The 17,431-nt window shown below is 40.7% G+C and overlaps 1 long non-coding RNA gene across 3 annotated transcripts; it reads left to right on the top strand.

The window, feature by feature from the left end:
- Positions 1-3,897: 3,897 nt before the first annotated feature.
- Positions 3,898-14,695, top strand: LOC142055812 (uncharacterized). Of its 3 annotated transcripts, XR_012660064.1 has the most exons (4): positions 3,898-4,010; positions 9,603-9,757; positions 10,054-10,242; positions 13,352-14,695. It is a non-coding gene; the product is annotated as an uncharacterized LOC142055812 (long non-coding RNA). The 3 variants fall into 3 exon arrangements; XR_012660065.1 differs by lacking the exon at positions 9,603-9,757 and having other exon boundaries at positions 3,898-4,022; XR_012660063.1 differs by lacking the exon at positions 9,603-9,757 and having other exon boundaries at positions 13,352-14,694.
- The last annotated feature ends 2,736 nt before the right edge of the window (positions 14,696-17,431 follow it).

The following is a 17,431-nucleotide window of genomic DNA, read 5'->3' as shown; positions in this document are numbered from 1 at the left end:
AATAACTCCTAAGAAATAAAAATATGCAGCCTCCAAATCACTCATCTTTGTTAGTATTAATAAATTATCCGAAAAGCCTACATTATAAAATAATAATAGAGAGCCTACAATTAAAGTCATATTTGCTCTTCTGCTCTGCTGATGCTGCTCTGCGCTGATACCATTACTGTTTGGTGTTTCATCAATACTGGTATCATGCACTGCACAGTATCTATAGGATAATCAAAGATGGATTATTGGAATGTATAGGAATATAATTTAACTTTTTTCTTTCAAGGTTCTTGTTGGAAAATTTTATCTATCTGATTTACTGAATGTAATTATTCAAAGATTTCATGACTCTTGGTCTTTCTCTTTTACAAAAATCTGCTTAGGATCATAAGAAAAATGAGTCCTGCAATGACGAGAGTGCTTTTGTGTGTGTTTGTGTGTGAAATCTCAAAGGGTGCCCTCCAGAACTCATCACTGGGGCTAAATACTTTTTAAAGTCAGGAGTGAATATATGTTTTCCTCCCATCATTATAGCTACAGCTTCTACTGCTGTTAGTCAGTGTGGATTAAACACAGGGTAACTTGAACACATTCAGAAAGGTTGAGAAACAGACACAAACACACAATGAAAGAGGCTTCACAGCCTGCAAAACAGCCTGCAATGAGCTCAGCTTCTAGTGTATGATCTATGTTATAGCAAGACATACTCACTGTCTTGTACTTAAAGGTCCATGACCAATTCCGTAAAAATCCTTGAATTTTAGGATTTATTAGTCAGCCATTTCAAATTGCATCAGACCAAAGCTTGTCAATCCAGTTACGCTTACTTTTTGGGTTTACAAGATTTGATCGAAATTTGTTTCTTCAGTTATTGCTCAACTGTGGGCAAAGGCACAGAGCTAATGGGGACTTTGAGATATGATTTTGTCAGTGAAGGTAGTGCTGCTGCTCGATGTGGGATTGCCGCTCCCACCAGCCACTCTGAGGCACAAAAGGAGGTATTTACCCTTGTGTACATCTCCAAACCCATCTTAAGTGTGACTAATGTTTTTATTTTGCTGGCCTTCTCCACACAGGTGCATTAATTTCCTGCACTTTACTTTTTATCAATGTATGGATTATGGAAAAAAATAACTGATTTTTTTTCCTACCAGTATAATACCAGGTGTGAGGTAGAGCTGGCTGAATCACAGAAATTTTTCCCATTAAAAAATGGTCATTTGAAGTTATCCCTCTCCCTTCTCCCTTCAAATTGTGAGATATTAAATTTTGTTTTTAAACTTAATTTTTTTTCTTGGGAAATGCTCTCCAGAAAAAAAAAAAAAATCTCTTTCAGGGGAAGAAAACTGGAATTTCTTGGGGCTTGCCAGCTGCCTGACGAAAAGGGAGAGCGGCAGGAGCCTTGTCGGCAGGCTGCTGCAGGCTGGCCACCCCGCGCCTGCCTCTCCTCCTCCTCTTCGCCTTCCCCCTAGCCTGGCTGCTGGGGAGGCAGCTGGGCTGCAGGGCCGGCAGAGCGCCAGGGCACTCAACCTCCCCTCCTCCCTCTTCCAGACCTGCTGCATCTCCCCAGCTGCCTGCCTGGAAGACTATTGTCAATTTTGCTCTCTCCCTGCAGACGACAACAAAATCGACAGGGGCCTTCCAGCCAAGCAGCCGTGAAGCCATCGGTTCGATTTTTCCTAATAGAAAATCAGAAATTTCTGGCAAAATTGAAATTTTTCCATAAAAGAAATCCCGATTTTATAAAAGGCATATTTTTCCCCCAGAAAGTAATTCCAACAGAACATTCCCAGCTGCTGTAGTTTGAGAGACCTCTGAATTAAAGTCTATAGAAAAAAATGCTCATGTGCTTGGCTGTGAAATAAGGGCGGGTGAGTGGAGTCAAATGCGAATAGAAACTGCCTGAGAACCAATGTGCAGGGTCCCACCATCTAAGGATCAGGCCCAGGGTATTTACGTGACCTTAAAGGAGTTATAGGGGATTGTATCTTTACTATAAAGTACTAGAAATTATAATTAAGAATTACATAGCAAGGTTATGTCTCTTTTGAATAATTTACACAACTCCAAACTCTTATGAGAATAATTCCCAGCTCGCAATTACTCTACCAAACTGGTTCAGAAAAGTATTCAAGCTTTTGTGGCCTCATCAAAATAGAAGCCTTTTCAGCAGCAGCACATCAGACACTGTGAGAGAGAGGGGAAAAAAAAAGAAATTTCACCAACAAAGTCACCTTTTTCTCTGTTTTATCTGCGTGCTGTTGGGGGTGATTCTCTCAGTGGTAAACTATCTGGCGCTCCTGCCTGTGTCATCCACACCTATGGATTTTGGGAGAGAGGCCCTGGTGCCAGCGATGTCGGGGAGCCTCAGTGCATGACCTGAGCACACCTTCCAAAGGGGTGTGAGATGAGAAGGTGCAGGCAGTCACAACCAGCGTCCCATGGAGGTTTTCCTCTGTGCCGTCTCCAAGTCTGTGCTGAACACATCACCCGTCCTTCCAGCTGCAGGACTGCATATTTGGCATGGAAAAGCTTCCACTTCTGTGGTTTCCCCTAGCTAGGACACCTTGGTTGGGTCAAATGCCAGCTCCTGATTTCCAGAGGAGAGGGGAGACCCGTGCCCGAGAAGCCAGGTTGTTAGCACCTGAATAGGACTGTAGAAGCAATTTTGAAAATATTTCCTTGTGATCTGACACTGCCTTTTTCCCAGTGACCTTGTAAATACAGTGAGGAGCAGATAGCACAGTCTCCGCTCAGGCAAACCTCCCACTGAAGTCATCTGGAGCTTTATCTGAACAAGAGCTGTAAGAGGGTCAAATGTAGCTCCATTTGTGCTCCTAAGTGGTGCGAGGCCTTGTGCAGGCTCTTTGCAGCAGGTGAGCTTCTCTCCAACAAGGAGCAGCGTTTCACAGAACAACACGGGAACCTTTTACATGCTCTGGAAATGTTTTGTGAGTAAAGCACCATTAAGCAATCAAACCACAATGCAAAATAAGTTTATCAGATGATTAAATGTGACTAAAAACGGTCAAACCCAGGGTGAACCCTTGGAGATGTGGTGAGGTGAAGCCCCCCTGCGTGGTGCCTGGCAGGCAAAATGCTTTGCCATAGGGCTGCAGGATCGGCCCCGCCCCATGGTGGCTACACATTGTACCTCCCATGGTATTGATTATACCCTGCCTGAGACGCTTGTAACTTGGAGGCACAGCAGGGTGAGTTAAAGGATGGAGTGGCAGTTTTCTTTCTGAATGCACTAGCCTTCGCAGATATAAAACAAACCCTTTATTTGCATGTAAATATTTGCAATTAATTCTTGATAGTTTTGTTTTCAAATGTTCATTAAAACTTCTCTCCCCTATATTTTATTCATATAGATCAGTCTTTGGCCAACATCTTTCATAAAGTGCTGAAATTTGCCCTTGAGGCATCAGATGGAGTAGTCAGATTGTCAAATAAGTCTCCTAATTGAAGTTAACGCTGGCACAATATTTGTCTTTTGAAAATAAACATTGCCAGCAAAGTTGCAGGTCCACCACTCTGTGTGCGCTCTGGCAATGCTGGAAAGCCATGGAGCATATAGCAGAAAAGGGGGAGTTTAAGATGAAGAATAGCTTGGAAATGAGTATGTTAGCATATTGTTCCAGTGAAATACCAAACATGCTGGAGTTTATCAAAACAAAACCAGCAAAAGCTGCTTTTTGTGTTGAAATCACATGTGAGCAGGTACAAGGAATAAAAAAAATTCTCTTTAAGCAGTGTATTTGCATTTTTATATCTTAAAGAGTCAAAAGCAGACATGGGAAATCAATAGTTCTCCTTGCACTGCGTGAAATTAATCAGTAACTTTGGAGACACTCTGTGTTTAAGAAAACAAACTGAATGAACATCACATGGCTTTTAAAGACATCCTCGTGTGACGTTCCTGGTGGGTTTGAGGCAGCATTTTCCAGTGCAGTGCCTACAAGAAAACCAGAACCAGAACACAAGACAAAGCACCGTTTGACGATGCCCACTCCAAGGTGAATTGGGAAGTGAGTGTTAGTACAGTTGTAAGAAACCTGATAGTGTATTGTGCCTGTTAAACATTTGTGAGGGAAAAGGTCACTCATCTTGAGTGCTATCTTACCTCTCCATCACAAATCTGGCAGCTGGCTTCAGCAAAGTGCATAAAATCACTGTCTTCCTGAATCATGTGCTCAGCTTGAGTGGAAGTGGGACATGTGCTTCAGGATGTGCTGGGACTTCTCTGGGCAGCTCCAGTGACCAGATAGGACCGCTTGAGGTACCAGGTGATGTGCAAATATGGCAGAATGTGGCACGTAATTAAGACTCTAATGCATGGGTTTCCCTTTTTTCTGTTCAAACAGTTTACAGTTAAAATGCTGGTTTGTATTTGCTGTTTGCTGTTATTTTGAAGAAGAATCTTCAGGAATGGTTCATCATAAATGCAGAAACTGTGCTCCGTAATAACCAGTTAGGTATGCCACCTGATCCTGTCTCTGCTCCCTAGCTAGTTGGTTTTATGTAACTAATTCAGAAGCGATAGAGGGGTGTGCAGCACTTGTTATTCAGGTTCACATGACTGGCAGGTCTCTGAATTCACAGTAGGTGATAATTCAAATACCTGGGCTGAAAATTCTACTTCATCAGCAGTGAGAGGGCTATTAGATAAACTGAAGCCATTAACAGCAGGTGATCAGACAGTCTACTCCTGCCTTAAGTCTCTGTCCTGGCTGGGAAGTGCCCTGGGTACTCTGCCAGCATCCCCTTGGGCCCTCTGCTAGGCAATCCCATTCCCAACCTGAGCAAATCCAAGAAAATTCGCTTGCCTAAAAGTGCAAGCGAAACAACTTCATTTAAAATGACTGTATACAATGACTGTAATCATGTAGTGTACACTGGTGGTGGTGTGGTGTCCTTGGTGCATCTCCTGCTGCGGCAGTGAGTGCAGCTGCTCCATGCTGCATGCCCTGATGGTTTAAACGCAGCCCAATGCAGAGCTGCCCAAAGATGCTGTTGATAATCCTTGTGCAAGCAGGGCCTGAAAGGGCTCCAGACAAGCCTGCAACAGCAGTGGAGGAGAGTAGGAAGATGATGTAAAGTTGTCTGTGTCCCTCAATCTCCCCACATGAGGAGCACTTGAGAACTAAATGCTCTTGCACACACCACAGTAAGAACAGAGCGTTTACAATGAGGATGGGTGACTCTGAGCCATGTGAACTGAGTCTGGGCACTTCAGTTTAAAGCACTAATACCCTAACAGGGCTCCCACTGAAAAAGCAAAACCTGTTGACTTTGAGATGAGCAGGATAAGGCTTTTGTATCAATGTAACGCGAAACATGAATTGCTTGATGGGAAGTGAAGACTCACTGATAGTATGGGAGCAATAAAGAGCTGATCCTACTTCCATTAACTTTATTGGGAGCAGACCCAAAATATTTAAGTGGAGATTGACATATCACATCTATCTAATCTAAAGTATCTAAGGATTTATGTTACGGTATCAGCCCTGCGACAGACAGATGAAATATTACTCCTACTACATTTAATTTATAATCTTCATCTCACTAAACCTGCACCTATCTACTTATATGGTCCCCATTACCAAAGTAGCTGAGTGGCTGCCAAATATTTAGTCATATAAATAAAATAGCAGGGATTATTTTGTTCTCTGTCTCCCTACTTCTGTAGTTTGTAAGACATCCCATAAGGTTTGCCCTTTTTCTGTTTAGTGCATAAGTTTTTTTCTGGTTTGTGCATAAGTGGATAGGACTGGAATCTCCAGGTCTGTTTTAAACCTTTGTGGGTAAACAGGTATGCCACAAAAGAGGTGCACATTTATTTCTTATTAAGATCAATGACTATCAGAAAGCATAAAAGCAAATAATGAAGTCTAGCTCCAGGAGCTGTGAGAATTTCATTGCATAAGCTCACAAACTTTCCCTGTTGGTTCACAGTCCAGATCATTCCCGTTAAATGTCATGGGAGGTCATGTTGGTGGAAGGAGATGTGATATCTCAGGAAGCAAAGTCCAATACCCTGAATGGCTTTGACTATCAAGACAGAAACACCAGGCAAACCAAAGTAATTTGTGCTACTGAGTAAATGGGATGGTGTGTTTGGAAGTTTCCAGAGCTTTCCCAGGGCTCGTGGTTTCTTTCCTAGATGTGACAAACAGCCTATGGGCATCCAGTCTGTGTCTTGTAGGGATGGATGTATACTTTTGGCTGGTCAGTCACAAACAGAAAGATTAAAAATCTTCAGTAAAGATGTATGCTTCCTCTCTTTATAACAACATCACACCAGCCCTGAGCAGGCAGCACTGCAGCTACCAGCTCTTTAGAGGGGTGCTGTCAGAGAACACTGTGGTGGTTGCAGCTGGAACGAGAGACGCAGGACCAAAGTTACCACCTCTTTGGGCTATGTATTCAGCCTGGTTCTCGCCACGGTCAATGCTCATCATGTGGCAATTAGGGTCCGCATCTTGGGAAGGTTCAAGATGAAGTGATGGTTTCTCTGAGGCTGGTCCAAAAGAAGGAACATAAGATATTTCAGGATGTGTCCTCCAAAGCTGGACAGGACTATATTTTCTCTTTTCAATTTCTGGCTGCTGCTGAGCTTGTGAATCTCCACCAATGGATGAACAGATAGCCCTGGACCCTTTTCATAATTGTTTCTGGATATATCCTTCCTCAATCTTATTCTGCACAAAACTTCTTGAATAGCTCATTTAAGGAGAAAACACTTGAAAAGTATATTAGCAAACTCTTTCAGTGGGGTAAAACCATCAACATGGAAAATTCAAGTTTTCAAGAGAGCCATTAAGTGTGATTAAACCTTTAAAAAGGGAGAACAATGAATGCAGCCTTGTATTTAGCAATTTCATATCTTTAATTGTACAAAGATTTTCTTTAAAAGCACAAGCCTGAAAGGAAGCTGAATGTTACAGTATTTACTGAAGGAAAGCGATGAGAGAAGGCCTGTTCACTAGCTAATGGAGTGAAGCCCAGAAATAATGACAAAAAAGCGGTAACGACTGCTCTCCAACACAACATATATAAAAGAGGGAGCCATAAAAAGGCAACAATTCTTGACTTAGCTTTGAGTTTCACAATAACTGTGATTACAGATAGCAAGTGGGAGAGCATATAAGCCATGATGAAATCTAGTTGGCTTTGCAATTGAGATTCAAGTGAAAAAAAGCAAAAAAGCAACAGGGGCATTGAATTTCTGCAGCACAAATTTTGGATGGGGTATGAGAAATGGAAAGAAAAGAAGAAAGCACAAGGCCATCAAAAAGTTCAGCAGAAAATTAATATATTCTCATCCATTCCATCTAATAATAAACACAGTAGGGGCCAGATCCTCAGCTGAACTGAACTGGTAATGCCAGTGATTGAGCTAGTTTACTGTTCCTGCAGATGTGACTATCACACAGCTACACACATCCTGGCATACTTTAGCCTGTGCCATCTTGCAGCCTCTTTCATGTGCAGAGAAAACTTTGACTATTCAGAACTAGAATGAAAAAAATAAACCAAAATCAAACTGATTAAATCGTACAATAATTATACTTATGATACATTTAAGGCTAGTTTAATTATTAGTGTCACATTAAAGAGAAAATATTTTGACACATTTTCATGACACATTAATTACCAGCTGTATTTTTCTTGATCGATATTTTTAAAAAGCAGTGTTGTGATCTGATCTGTGATCACATGTAAGTGGCTATCTTCATATGTGTAGTATTAAGATTACATATGCATGCACTTTTCCATGACAGAACTATGTTACCTCAGTCACAGTTAGTGGCCATCGTTCTATAGTGCTTTTCCTAAAGCTTTCCCTTTACATTTCTATGGACACCTTGAAAATGCAACTTTTATTCACTCCTTTATTCAGAAAACAACAAAACCAAAGTTTTTTTATACTTGTGCTTCTAGGGAAATTAAAAAACAAAACAAAACCAAAACCCCAACCCTGAACCTTAAATGTACAAATTCCAGAAGGCAAATGAAAAGAATCCCAAAAATATTGAAATTTCAAGCTGATAACTAGTGGCAGGAGAGCACCAGTCCAGTGTTGGTGGTCCTAGTCAGGAGGAATGTAATATGGCATACTACAAACCCAGTGAACTCACAGGGAGAAGAATGACTGGGGTTTAATGCTGTCATAAAGAAAGATTGAGCAGAACCACATTAGATCTCTGAGGAGTTTACCTAAACTAGTTTATTGCACTTACACAGAGTAATACGAGCTGTAAGCTTTTGTTTAAAATCATGTCTACTTGCTTGAGCAATGAAATAAAAAGAAGGAGTTGGGAGGAATGGAGGGGTAAAGTACAGGTGGCAGGAGGACGATGAAAATTTCAAAGACTACAAAACCTAGTGGATCTGTGGGACAAGCCTATGAGAAACCTAAATGTCTGATGCCTACCATGGAACCAGCAACTTGCTGATGATGGCCACATGGGATACGGCTGGTAGAGGTGATCAGTATAAAGAATCAGATGAAAATGCCATTTCAGAGCAGCCAAAACTATCCACAAATGCAGTCTCATTCACTGAATAGCTTCAGTTGGAAAAAAGAAAACATGCTGAAGAAAGACAGATACAATCCCTTCTTCAGGCCTGGTATTGAATCTGAAGAGGGGTTTGTGAGCCTGATACCTTGCCAGTAGATCAATTGGCTTAATACGTTACTTCTCTCTCTGCAAAATCTTGCCTCATACATATCATTAAAGCATCAGGACTGTAGTAATAGTCTTAATTCTCTTTGCACTAGTGATGTGATGGAACATGTGTACCCTTTAGACCAGTCTGGGTTATCCTGGGATTTCCCACCTCTCTCTGGCCCAGTGTATAATTAATTCTCTTTGCACTAGTGATGTGATGGAACATGTGTACCCTTTAGACCAGTCTGGGTTATCCTAGGATTTCCCACCTCTCTCTGGCCCAGTGTATAATTAATCACCCAATGCAAAATAACCTGTTCAAACACAGCAGAGCTCTACCACCTAAGAGAGCTCTAGACATGATCCAGTGTTGGCCATGGTCCCACTCTCAGTGTGGGGCTGGACTAGAGAATTCCCAAGGTCCCCTCCAACCAGCTTTTCTGTGTCCCTGTGATGATATGCCATCCCCAGTTAGATGGCTGTTAGACAGGAGCCTGCTTTTCAAGTGGTTGGCATGTACCTTCCTTTGCTTTTATTGTGTAACAGTTAAGTAGAGATGGTCCCAGAAAGATTGTTTTGGGGTTTTTTTGGCATGGTAAATGGACAACAAGCACCAAGATCACTGAATTCGACAGTACCACCGAGGTACTGAATTAGAGAAGGTGCCTGAAGTTGGAGGTTACATGCTTTGAGAAACAGCCCTGCCACTGAGACACATTGATCAGTGGGCATAGCTGTCAGGAAAGTCCAGTAGAAGAGGGTACCTCCAGGTTTGGCTATTAATTTTGGAACAGGTATTTTTAACTACAAAGATTATTCAAGCTGGGATTGACAACACCTGGTAGCTCTGAAAATAACATCCAAAGTTGAGTCATAATTGTCATTAGAAACACTGAAAATAGTTGTGAAACTATGCACTGATATTTCCTGTAGTTGGACCAGGTCTGGAAAAAGTTGACTGAAGGCACCATTGCAGAACTCTTGCCTGAAGAAGAAGAGGACAATGCATGTAATTTAGATTTTGCAGTCTGCCATCAATTAAGTTGTACGAAAATCACTAGACTGAAGAGGGTATTTGTGTGAGAAAGGTAAATGAAAATTCTTGCTATGACTGTATACACTGAGGTTTTGCTAATTAAGAAAGTGCAAGTTCCACTGTAGAAAATAAAAACAAACTAAACTTGATTTCTTGGTGCCATAGCCCTTAACAATGGTAATAACAGGCACTTAGGCAAGATGATATTTTGTGACTATAGGAAAAAAATTGCATCCTTATATAAAATGAAATTATGAATTGATTTGTAAATGCTACATCCCTGACACTCCCAGGACTGTGCCATTTTTTTTCCAATGAAACACTTAGGCAATTACTCTTTATGGATAGGGCAGGAACGTCTGGATGTACAATGGTTTCTGCATTAGCGAAGCTGCTGCGATATAGTCTGCTGTTTGCATCTGCTAACCTGTGGTGACCAGAAGCCATTATTTCCAACGGACACAATGGCAACCAGAAACATTACTCTCACGATACTGAAGAATGCAAATGCATTATCTCATGACCTCCAAGGATATGGTATGTGGCACTGCTGTTCAAAAAGTTTTGAAACTGGTTTGCAATGTACTTATGTCTACTTGCTCATAGAAAATTACTCCTGTCTCTTGTTTTGTTTTGACCTCCAAAGAGAGTGAATGGCTAACATATGTGATCTTTAAAAACATGTCCACATCAAGAACAGAAGGGCTGGCAGTGAACAGGTTGAGGAGGCATAAGAGAAATGAGCTATTGTGGGTGGGGAATGAAGTAAAAGCTTTGTCATATGGAGGAACAGCAAACAAAGCAGCAAAGCTGTCAGAGAGATTTTTTTAGTTCCCTGAGGGACAAGAGTGGTTAAACAAAAGTGGTTCAAGAAGCATATCGCCAGTCCTTCACTAGCCATTTACCAACAGTGGTCCATCAAGTCTTGTCCTTGGCCAAGCTGGGCCTCTCTGGCACCCTCAAAGAAGGTGCATTTGCTTAAACTAAACCTAAGTTTGGCCCAGGAAAGCAAGGAAGAGATGTGTGCTACTGGAAGATCACACAGTGGAAGCCAGGGACTGCCAAGATGAAAAATCATAAATTATAACTGTGCCATGTTTCCTGAGCTGCCCTACCACAAAGGTGTGAGTGACATATTTTGGTAACCATGACTGAAACTTTGATCAAATTGACGTTTACTTAATTTTTGTTCTTTGTTTTTCTCCTCGTTACCTTACTGTGATGAAATGGTAAAACTGCCTCCATACTTTGATTGTGCATTTCTTATATCAGCATGCCAGTAAACAAATTTGACCTTAAGTATTTTTGTTAGGGTCACTGAAGCCCTCAGTTTCCTTGTTTTGCATTGTAATGCTTGATTTGGGATAAAGCATCCCCAGCTTGTTTTCACCTTTGTTTTGCTCTCCCTTACACACACACAAATACACACGTGCATGTGCACATGCTTCAATTTCTACTTTAATGTAATTTCTGTCTCCTGGAACCTTTTTTCCAAACAAAAAACTGTTTTGAAATTATTACTATTGTTGTCACTGTTAACTAGCAGCACAGAAAAAATCAACATGTTGTTGCCTTTTAAAAAAAATGCAACCAAAATTTGAAGTTTCTTGCTTATTGCTGATTCATATTCTCTGATATCTCGTTGATCCCTAATCCAAAGTTTGTGTTGGGCTGCCTGTAGAATATGCTGGGATGACCAGCATAGTCACACAAGAAGTCACTGTCTGCTGCCTCCTTTCCCCAATGCTCGGGAGAAGGACAAATTGTGTCAGGTGGACGCCTGGCATGGCACATGCTGTCGGGCAGACTGGCATCACTGTACCACCAGGTGCAATGGTGGTGGCAAAGCAGAAACTCCACCAGCGCAAGGGTAGGGGGATAGAGCATCTCTGTGTACAGCATCTCTCTCTGCACTGGGAGAAGCACGGCGAGCAAATGTCTCCCATTTCCTTGCTCCTTTGAGGAAACATATGGAGGGAGACACCTATTTTCTGGCTGTGGGAAAGGAGCAGCTTGTAGGAACAAATGCCTGGTGCAAATGTGTATTGCCCTCTCTGTTACACTGGTGTAAAGCTAGCACACATTTTCTGTGAGTGAGTTTGACAGAAAGTGTGTGGGCTAGATCAAAGCAAATGTGTTTAAAAATCCCAATGAAAGTTTAGAGTGCATCAGTCCCTCAACTCAGTGACTCATGCTTTCTTAAACTGCCTACCAAAGTGCCAGCTATGGAGGCTGTTAGAAATGCCTTTAGAAGAATGCAGAAATGAGTGTGTCCATAGTGATACGTGTATTCAGAAATACACCTAACCCCTGCAAGACCGCCTATCTGAATATTTCTAAATTGCAGATAACACAAGCCGCATGAGTGCATGAGTAGACTGCTGGGATGTGGCTCCTTCCAGAATGACTGATCAGGAGTAACCCCGTCCCACAATCAGGAAGAGCACCATCGCACATGGATAGTTTTAGGGGCTGCACTGTTTCCCTGGAGCTGAAAAGTACCTTCAGTCAGTGTGTTTTTGCTTAGGAAGGTATTACCAGAAAACTAGCCTTTAAGAAGGAAAACAATCTCTGAAAAATGGTTGCCATCATGGAAATGTTCTATTTCTTGTGACATTTTCCATTATTTTTAACCTGTATTTCTACACAGAACAGGATGAAAACATTTGGAAAAAAGTACTGTGAAAAGCAGAAAACAGTAGCAATACTGATCCGGCAAAAGGGGAACATTTTCCCCATCTTTAAACTGCCATCGTCATCTGATTGAAGCTAGATGCATGCACAAGAATTTTGTTGGTGGCTGTGATCCCAGGTCCACCTATGGCTCAGATGCTGGAAACCCCATAAAGAAGAACTCTTCTTATAAGCAAAATGAGAGTAATTTTTTCTCATTAATTTAGCATTACTTCCAGGTACAAAGGAGAAACCCATCCTGTGCTGACCTTGTTTAAAACAATAGGCACACTTTGTGTTTCACCCAGTTTCACTTAGTTTAAGGACAAGGAAGTAGTTTCTACCACATTCATGGGAACTTGTCCCCCACCCAGACCATGCCAAAAACAGCCTAAGCATGGCCACTGACTGCTTGTCGTTTCCACAACTGTGCCAGGTGACTGATGTGGCTCATTGGCAGTGCCTGTGAGAGCTGGTGGGGAATATGATGGCTGAGAAGGAAGCCATTACCAGGGCATTTTTAAGAAAATTGTGAGAGGTGGCCAGAAATTTGACATGAGAAAGGAAGGGAACACCAGAGTGGGGGGCATCTGTGGCATTCAGGCAGGGCCTTTTTGTCATCCTTGGGTTTGTGGCCATGTTTTACACCCATATGGAAGGATAATGCAGTATGTGGATGGCAGTGAATATAAGTGGCTTGAGAGCAAAATAAGCAAGCACTTGACCAAAGACACTTTGTGGGTACAATTGCTTATCCAATCCAATGGAGGTGGGTTTCACACAGGCCTCCTCTTGTCCTGAAACATCTTCTTTTCCTTGTTAAAAGGCATTTAAAAGCACAAAATACTTTTATTAAAGATGCTTTTCAGGGGTAAATGACATTAAGAGCACTTTCTATAGCTTGCATTGCTATTTAGGAGAGCATGTTATTTCTTTTTAATTTGCTCACTCATTCCTGAATAACTTTTCATAGGACTCCAGACACTGCAGTGTGACAGCTAAACCAAGGAGCATCGGATGTGATGGAATTGCTCTACAAGCAACCTTGCCAAAGGCCCTTTTGCTGCACAAAGCTGGCTCTATCTTTGTATATTGAGGGAGCTAAATCAATGTTAAATGCTTGGCTCTTTTCACAGGACAATGACCAGAACCTAAGCTGCGTCCTTCCTTTTTGATTGACACTTGAAACGTTGAGTTGGAATCAGCCAGAGGCACTGCTACAAGCTTGAAGCCTCTGCTGGGGATAACAACTGGTGACATCTGCAGAAAGGCCGACAAAAGGCAGTTGAAAGCTGTGTTTGTTGCTTTCCCCTCTCAGATCTCCTCTCTTTCATGGAGCTCCTTACTTGCTTTAATATTATGATTCAGCACCTGGCTCTTTTGAACCTTGCTTTAAACTTCAAAAGGCGAGGTGGTATTAACAAACATGAAACGAAAAAGTGGCAGTAGTTTGATTTACTGTTGTCGTCTTATCAAGGGGGTTTTTTGTCACCAGCTGCCACTTTCTGTCATCTTTGGAACCATTATCATTTCTCTAAAATCTAAAAGACTCCACTTAATAACAGCTTTGAATACAGGCAGGATCAGTAACATATACAGTTCTGGGATGACAGGACTGTCAAATGAAAAGAAAGATGTTGCAAAAAAAAAAAATCCTTAAAAAAGAAAACAATAAAACAAATAAAAGCTGTAGTACTTCTAAGTGACCTTGATTTCAGAATTAAACAAATGAAGCGCAATTCCATTGTTCCTTTTGGATTCATTCTGCACTTTCCTTGTAACATTTCTTTTTTGTTCTTGGGACTAAGGGAAAACAAAGCCAAGGCTTCCAGAAAAACTGCTCAGTGCACAACGAGCACTTGATATCACATGAGCACCGTAAGCTCCTCACTTGTAAAAGCGCCAGTGATAATTACCAGTCTCATTTCACTGCCGTCCTAGCACAGCAGCTCTCATTCAGGCTGAAATAGAGCCTTGAAAGCTGCCTTACTAGGGCAGACTCACTGGTCAAAAATCTGTTTGACTCTCACTTTACAGCACCTTTCCATGTTTCCCTGCTGTCTTTTCCAGTAGCGCTGTGCTGTGCTTCAGCTGCTAGGGCAGAACCCAAAATGTCTCTGTGCATCATTAGGCCAGTTTGCCTATCATAGCTTTCCAGGTTCAGTTAAAAACAATCAAATAAATACAAACCAGTTTCTGGCCATAGATCTACTGTGCTTTCTCACTTGCCACTTCACCATCATCTATGGGAATATCATCCTTATTCCATTTGTTGTTGTTTTATAATGGTATATACAATGAACTTATCTCAAAGGATAAATTTCTCCCAGTGCCTTCTAAACTAATAAATTATTTGATGGACATCCCATTAGCAGCAGTGACTTTTATCTTACATAGATTTGAACCTGCACTTTTGCTTCTATGCAGTTTGGTAGTTATTTCCACTTGTGCAAGAGTGAAAATCACTGCAAAACCAAAGGACTCCTCTCTCTTGTCCCCAGTGAAGTGTTTTCCCTCCCACTAGCTATGTGAAATGCAAGACAACAGGGAAATGGCTGCTCAAAAATGTTTTCCCCATCTCAGCAGCTGGTGTCCCTGCTGCTGCCCGTTGACCCTTTCCATCACAAGAATCTGTGGTGGTTTGGTTCCAGCACCTCTTGCTAAAATGGGGATGAAAACAGCAAAGTGAAAATCCTCTGTAATGTGAAAATATTGATGTCCCAACTGATTGAAAACCAGGATTGCCAACATCCAGAGTTGATTTTTTTTTTAATGGAATGTGACAAAACTCATACAAAAGTGAGATGGGGATTGCTAAAAATGCCTATTATCTTCTGATGGAAAAGCTCACTGTATATTCACACTGAGGTTTTCTCACGGAGCATGTCCACATTTGAAATTTTAGTCATTTTAACAAATGTCAATTACCACATGCTAACTAGCAGAAATGTGGCGGGGGGAGACGTTGTATATTTACTTGTACCAGACTTGGAACATATTAGAATATAGGCTCTCTTCCAGTTTACTGTTGTATGAATGAATGTTTTACCCGATTACAAATGACAGATATCACAAGAAAAAGTAAGTAACAATCTTCCCCGTTTATTGTTTTGATGAGGAAACCCAGAATATCTTTACCATATTGTGTCAAGTGGAAATCTAAGCTTGAGCCTATTAAAAGTCCCTGTGATACACAGAAACAGAAGCAATGTGCCTGTGCAGGGTGGAGAAAAATGCAGAGGTGTTTTTTATTTACCCGTGAAACACAAGACATTCTGAGAGAAAGAATGTACATGGGAAAGCATCAGTGCAATTGGATCAATGTCCCTGCAAGGTTTGGGACGAATGCAGGAGAAGAACCAATGACCATATTATATATATATATATGCATATATAAATACATGTATAATTTATGTGTGTAATTCAAGCACGATATGGTTAGTATATTCACTCATATATTTTCAATACATTTATAATTATAGCAGTATATATATATATTGAATATACAGGAGCTTAATTTTGGCTTTATCATTTCCTTGACAGATTTTGGAAATGAGAAAATGGAGATCAGTATTTTCTTAAAATCATTGACAACAGAATCTGAGATGAATATCTGGCAGGCTAAGAAAACTCAGTGTGCAGTGAAGTCAAAACATCTGATGAACCTGAAGATGTCATCCCCACATTTGATGTATACCTTTAGAGTCCCTACAAATTCCCTAGTACAAATTCTCAGAACGAGAAAGATGTGCAGCATTAAAATACTCCCACAGTCTCTACCAGGAAGTCTCCAGTGTTGGCAGAAAAAGCCAAAAAAGAGAGCTGGAGGATTACATAGAATCTGTGATTCAAGATGAAAACTACCGATGTTGGACGAATACCTTCAGAAGGAGCGCTTCTGTATATGGAAAGAGACACATAAGTGAAAGGGGATGGAAATGTCCCAGTAGCCTACATTTATTTCTAGATTAAAAAAAACCCAAAACAAAACAAAACAAAAAAAAAGCAACCAAAAATCCAAAGCCAACAAGCAGAAGCATTGCAAGGATCCAGTCATGTCTAGCAACTCTTATGCAAATTTGCAAGTAGTTTAGTCAAGATGCAACCACTCCCAGACAAATAGAATGAGGAAAAAAGTAATATAGAGAGATCTGTATGAATCAGCTTTCTACACTGTCTGCTCTGTACTTGTTTATAGGGAAAGCAGCAAATTGGGGTTGTTTCTTCAGAGAGAATGAGGCCGTGGATCTGTTTCAAACTGATGGCATCATATTAGGTATTTTCAAAATAAATTACTTGAATGAATATCCTATAATCTTTATTTTATTAGTAGTAAATATAATAAGGAATAAGATTAATAACTGTGTTAAAATATATATCCTGAAAGAGTTATAAATTCTTTAGTAGGAAGTCATGTACACAAAACTGTTAGTTTTTAAAGGAGATCACAAATGTAAGGATTAGGATGATTTGATCATTATTATGTAGTGGGTTTTTGTAATATCCCTCATCATAAACTCTTAAAGAAACCTAAGAGACTCCTATTGTGGTTTAATACATAACTAACAGATATGAAATGAAGGTTAAAAATAAGTAGCAATCACCATTTTAATAATGGAGTTGAAATTACCAATATGATTTTAAGAGGACTCTGCTGTTCTGTACATCTGTTAAACATCAGGAAAAGGTGTGAACTCCAAAATGGCAATGCAGAAAATTACACTGGAGAGCTGCAGCAAAAGCTGACTCTGAAAACTGCTGACAGAACTCACAAACTGATTGTTGGGGTGACAGAACAGCAGGTGAAAATCAGTGTTAATATTTGAAAAGTAAAGAAGATAGGAAAAAATAACTCTAAATACACTCTTGCCACTCATGAAGGAGATCTTGGAGCCATTATAAATACTGTAGAGTCATTCTCTGAAAATCTCAATTCAGTACGCAGTGATAGTCACAGAGGAAAAAAGAATGTAAGGAATCATTGAGAACCGAAGTGAAACAAATGCCAGCAACAACAATGGGCCACATCTGGAGCTGAAAGTAGTTCTGCTCA

Source organism: Phalacrocorax aristotelis, chromosome 3 (assembly GCF_949628215.1).
Source record: "Phalacrocorax aristotelis chromosome 3, bGulAri2.1, whole genome shotgun sequence".
Lineage (NCBI taxonomy): Eukaryota > Metazoa > Chordata > Aves > Suliformes > Phalacrocoracidae > Phalacrocorax > Phalacrocorax aristotelis.
Note: the sequence above shows the minus strand (reverse complement) of the source record. Positions and strands in the feature narration are given on the sequence as shown.